Consider the following 6,101-nt stretch of genomic DNA (forward strand, 5'->3'; position numbering starts at 1 on the left):
TGTAGACCAGGCTGGCCTCGAACTCAGAAATCTGCCTGCCTCTGCCTCCCAAGTGCTGGGATTAAAGGCGTGCGCCACCACGCCCGGCTTAATAGTTTCTTTTCTTGACTTCCATATCCTGGCCTTAATACTCTTCCCCAAAACAAAGCAAGCACATATCTTGATGGGTTGAACTCATCTTAGGTGAGCTCTTTTGTCCACTAGCAGCATCTGTCACAACCTTTCAGAACTGGCTTGCATTTGTTCATGTTAATTTGGATCTATAAGGTACCTAACTCATTTAAAGAACATTGCTACCAGGCAATGGTGGCACACGTTCCCAGCACCTGGGAGGGAGAGGCAGGCAAATCTCTTGAGTTCCAGGCTCCAGGATAGGCAGGGATGCATAGAAAAACCCTGTCTTAACAAAACCAGATGATGATGATGATGATGATGATGATGATGATGATGATAATGGATATTTCTTAGGGAGTGGAGAAATGGCTTAGTGGATAAGAACAGGTATTCAACAAGAAAACCTGAGTTCCAGTCCCAGTACCCATGTCACACAATCACCTGTAACTCCAACTTTAGGGTCCATTTCCCTCTTTTGGCCTCCACTGGCACCTGCATTTTATGTTTATAAATATATACACCTGTAATTACCTAATTAAGAATAAATCTTTTTAAAAAATCCAACTATGTGCTGGGCAGTGGTGGTACATGCCTTTAATCCCAGCACTAGGAAGGCAGAGGCAGGTGGATTTCTGAGTTTGAGGCCAGCCTGGTCTACAGAGTGAGTTCCAGGACAGCCAGGGCTACACAGAAAAAACCCTATCTCAAAAACAAACAAACAAACAAAAATCCAACTATGTTCTGGAGAGATGACTCAGTAATTAAGAGTACTTGCTCTTGCAGAAGACTGAGGTTAAGTTCTGTAGGTGCCAGGGCTGGCCTCAAACTCAAAATCCCTCTCCCTATGTCTCGGGGATTAAAAGCCTGTCCCTCCACTCTTGGTGCATTTTTATTTTTCATTTTGTGACCTATTGAGTTCAGTTAACATTGTCTGCTGGATAACTGATCTTGTTGTTAGCTTGATTTTGCACAAGTAGCTATAGCTGCAGTGAGCTCGTGTGCAATGGTTATATAATGTTCACAGATAGCAGTTTATAACATCATTCCACATCCTCTGCTTTTAAATTCTTTGTTTTCTTTTCCACAATCTTCCCTAGCCTTGGGGAGGGGAAGGTTGAAACAGATGTCCTATTTAGGACTGAGCACACTTATTTTCAATAATTCAACAACCAGATAAATTTACTTTTTTTTTAATAAACTTATTTGTTAAGCCAGGATCTTGCTATGCAGACAGGTTGGCCTTGAACTCACAAAGATCTTTCTGCCTTGAAAATGCTAGGATTAAACATGTATGCCACTAAAAAAAAAAAAAAAACATGTATGCCACTATGCCTGGCCTAGATTCTCTTTTAAGAGAGAATACAATTGTATGTAACATTTTTAAACTTTGGCACATGCCAGTATGTTATGTCACTATCCAGGGCCAGATGTATTCCATTTTTCTGACCTGGATGCCTGAGGGGGCATTTAGGATATTTTCCTTTCTAGTGTTACAAGGGAAATAAGAGGTGGTGCCCAGCCAACATCAGGGAGAGATCTAGCTTCAATGGTGTCCAAGGCTGCAACTCCTTGTGTAGCTACCTAATAATGAGGATCTATCTCAAAAGAAAATCAGCTTGAAAGACATCATCTACTACATAGTTTGAGACTAGCCTGAAATGCATAAGACTGCACACACATGCACAGTGGTCTGTAATCACATGCTTGTAATTCTAGCACTTTGGGAGGCAGGGGCAGGAGTTGAAGTTGAAGACCAACCTGGTCTACATAGTGATGTAGTGAGTTCCAGGCAAGGTTGGCCTTAATAATGAGATCCTAATTCAAAAAAATAAAAAATAAAAAGAAAGATGTGTGTGGCAGAGATAGCTCAGGTAAAAGTGCCTGCAGAACAAGTGTGAGGATCTGAGTTTGTATTCCCAGTGCCCACATTAATGTGAGGAATGGAGTCAGGTGGGTTCTTGAGCTCATTGACTGGTCAGCTGAGCTGCTTCAATGAGCTCCGGGTTCAATGAAAGAGCCTGTCTCAAAAAATACAGTGGATGGGGACTGGGTAAAATGCTAAGAGGGTAAAATGCATGTGTAAGCATGAGAGCCTGAATTCAGATTCCCAATCCCTATTGAAAAAGCTGGTGGTGTACATCCCTCATCCTAGTTTGAGTGGGTGGAGAGAAAACAGGCAGCCTCAGGGCAGGCTGACTGTCCAGCAGAAGTGATGAGGTCTAGGTTCAGTGAAAGATCCTACCTCAAAAAATATAGTGGAGGGCTGAGCATAGTGGCCCACCTTTAATTCCAGCACCGGAGAAGCAGAGGCAGGGGAATCTCTGTGAGTTCAAAGCTAGCTGGTCTTCACAGCTAGTTCTAGGACAGCCAGGATTATATAGAGAGACCTGTCTCCAAAACAAACAAACAAACAAACAAAAATGGTAGAGAGTGATAGAGGAAGACATGCATCGCCTGTCTCTGAGCACCGCACGTACCATGGGAGAGTGAACCCATATACACATGCACTACACAAAATAACCAAAATAAGGTGGAGAGTAGTTAACGCTGACTTCTGGTGTACACACACTTCTAAACGTGTATATACACCACACACAACAGAAAAGCATGTATAGGACCCACATAGTGAAAGGAGAGAACTGACTCCCACAAGTTGTCTTCTGACCTCCATGCATGGCACAGCAGATGTGTATATATGACATAAACAAATAATCAGAAACTTAAAAATTACATTCAGAATGGCTGAACCAGTGAGATGGCTCAGTGGATAAAGGGGTTTACAGCCAAGGCTGACAACCTGAATTTGATCTCTGGAATCCACATGGTAAAAGAAGAGAACTGACTGTTCTCTGATGGCTACATACATGCTATAGCATGTGTCTGGTGGCATGTATGTGCATACTTATGCACACACAGTGCGAATAAGTACACGTTACAGAACTGCTATATCTAATTGGAAGATAATCCAATTAAAACACATAAAAGATGAGAAAAGACAGTTCAATAGGACACACGTATGACTAATGTCATGAAAAGATGCCAACCATTACTAGTCATGGGGATGCTGATAACATAAGATACCACTAGGTGCCCACCAGTACACTACTAGATATTGGTGAGGATGCAACACCTTTGAGCCCTTCTGCTTCACTGGTGGGAAAGTAAAGAGGTACTACTAAAAGTTGGAGAAATTAAACATACCTCTGTGATCCAACACAAATTCCTTGGTATTTACCTATAAGAAATAGAAATACAGGTTCACGTAGTGTGTGCTCAAGGTCCTGTAATTTCCCAAATGGTAGAATCAGATCAGGAACCTGTTAGCAGGTGATAGATAAAGGAAATGAACTATAGCCTCATAACAATCACATAGTAATGAACAGAACACACATAACAAAGTACACCTAAAGGTCCTTAGTGCTGAATGAAAGGAACCATTTATATTGTATGTTCTATTTATAAGAAATTATAGACTGCAGTGACAAGGTCAGCTTGGTTACCTGGAGCTTAGGTTGGAGGGGGAGGGGCTCATAGAAGGCTCTAATAATGGTAGCTTTTTGCTGCAGTGGTGGCCTCATAGATACATTTTTTTTTTCAGAGCCCCCTGACTTGTCTATTTGAAGTAGATGCTGGTTATTGTGTGGAAATTATGCTTTAGTACTGTTGACATGTAACAAATGGCAGTGTTGATTAAAATGTTGGACTTTTTTTTTTTTTTTTTTTNATGTAACAAATGGCAGTGTTGATTAAAATGTTGGACTTGTTTTTTTTTTTTTTTTTTTTTTTTTTTTTTTTTTACTTGACCTAAGCTTAGGGATGCTCTTCTCAGAGAGAGCAGAAGGGTCTGTTTAACATCTGGAAGTTTTCCTCCAGGGCAGGTCTATGGGTGAGCAAATCTTAAATTCACAGAAAAGTTGAAATTTGATTATATCCTCTAGGTGAGGGGCAGCCAGACTATGATATGAATATGTCTCTAAGAAGATTTCATACCTTAGAAAGAAGAGTTAACTCAAGGACAGAGTGTATTTTAAAACCCAGCATGCATCACTGAAACAAAATGCATGTGCTACTGAGTGCCAGGAGGCTTCAAAGATAACCCTGCAGGCCTGAGCACCACCTCTTGTGCTTTGCAGTGTGATCACTGCCTTGACAGTCCTGGCTTAAATCCAGTATAAAGTGAATTACAGTACAAATTCCCACTTCCCCTGCTGATAGGACTAGATCTATATCATCCTGAACCCCTAAGGGTCATGTGGACCCACATAATCCATCAAGTGGGACTTCCCACTGCCCTAGGCCAGAGAGTGTAATTCCTCATTTTTAGCCTCAAACTGAAACTTTTCTGCATTCTCTTAGAATTCCTCTATCTAGGAAGCTCAGACTACTATTGTTCCAGAACTGGAAATGCCCAGCTTGCCTGCTATTTCAATGCTTCAGGGCCCGCTGCTAAGTAAAAAGTCTTCATAGAGGTAACTATTATTATTATTATTATTATTATTACTACTATTATTATTATTATTAATTTTAAGACAAAATCTCATGGTGTCTCAGATTGGTCTTGAATTTACTATATAGCTACCAAGTGTTTGGATTACAGGTGTATACCACCACACCAACTCAACTCATGTGATAATGGAAATAAAACTCAGGGCTTTGTTTATGCTGTGTAAGCACTTTACCAACTGAACTACATCTTTAGTCTCTTAAGAGGTAATTTAGCGGGCTGGTGAGATGGCTCAGTGAGTAAGAGCACCGACTGCTCTTCCAAAGATCCAGAGTTCAAATCCCAGCAACCACATGGTGGCTCACAACCATCCGTAAAGAGATCTGATGCCCTCTTCTGGAGTGTCTGAAGACAGCTACAGTGTACTTACATATAATAAATAAATAAATCTTAAAAAAAAAAAAAAAAAAAAAAAGATAACTTAGCTGGGCAGTAGTTTAATCCCAGCACTTGAGAGGCAAAGGCAGGCAGATTTCTGAGTTCGAGGCCAGCCTGGTCTACATAGTGAGTTCCAGGACAGCCAGGGCTACACAGAGAAACCCTGTCTCAAAAATAAATAAATAAATAAATAAATAAAAAAGAGGTAACTTTATTTGTTTAAAGTTTTATTTTCCTTTAATGTGATTGGGTGTTTTGCCTGCATACATGTCTTTGTACCGAATGCATACATGCAGTGCCCTCAGAGTTGAAATTACAGACAGCTGCTATGTGGCTGATAGAAAATGAACCTAGGTCCTTTGGAAACACAGCCTGTGTTTTTAACCACTCAGCCATTTCTCCAGTCCAGGTTTTGTTTTGCTTTGCTTTGTTTTGTTTTGTTTTGTTTTTGAGAAACCTACTGTGTAGTTCTGGCTAGCGTGAAACTCGCTAGGTAGACCAAACCATGCCCAGTTAACTTTTTGTTGTTATTGTTTGTTTGGTTTTCAAGACAGAGTTTCTCTATGTAGCCTTGGCTGTTCTGGAATTTACTCTGTAGACCAGGCTGATCTTGAACTCACAGAGATCTGTTTACTTCTGTCTCCTGCGTGTTGGGATGAAAGTCGTGAACCACTACCACCTGGCCACGTTTTTTGTTTTTTAAGAGATAACTTTATGACAAAAAAATATTTCTTAAATCTTATTTTGGGCAGACTGATTTATAAGTACCACCTTATGAGTTAACTAACATAAGTTTGTTGTAAAAGGGTTTTAGGGAGAAGAGACTGGAGATATGGCTTAGTGGTAAAGAGCACTGTTTTTGCAAAGGTTGGGATTTTAGCAACCACATGCTAGCTCACAATTGTCTATGACTCCATTTCCAGTAATCTGATGCCCTCTTCTAGCCTCTATAGGTGCTAAGCACACATGTGATGCACATACATACATACAGTTAAAACATTCATATACGTGCTGGGCGTGGTGGCACACGCCTTTAATCCCAGCACTCAGGAGGCAGAGGCAGGCGGATTTCTGAGTTCGAGGCCAGCCTGGTCTACAAAGTGAG

General features: G+C 40.8%; 1 protein-coding gene across 3 annotated transcripts in view; it reads left to right on the forward strand.

The window, feature by feature from the left end:
* The window catches only part of C6H1orf159 (chromosome 6 C1orf159 homolog), a 19,777-nt gene that overhangs the window by 1,182 nt on the left and 12,494 nt on the right, over positions 1-6,101 (forward strand). For all 3 annotated transcript variants that reach the window (XM_029539449.1, XM_029539448.1, XM_029539450.1), the window contains exon 2: positions 4,471-4,583. The gene's annotated coding sequence lies outside the window, so the exon portion shown is untranslated. The remainder of the gene's footprint in view (positions 1-4,470; positions 4,584-6,101) is intronic.

This window comes from Mus pahari, chromosome 6, assembly GCF_900095145.1.
Source record: "Mus pahari chromosome 6, PAHARI_EIJ_v1.1, whole genome shotgun sequence".
In the NCBI taxonomy this organism is placed as follows: domain Eukaryota; kingdom Metazoa; phylum Chordata; class Mammalia; order Rodentia; family Muridae; genus Mus; species Mus pahari.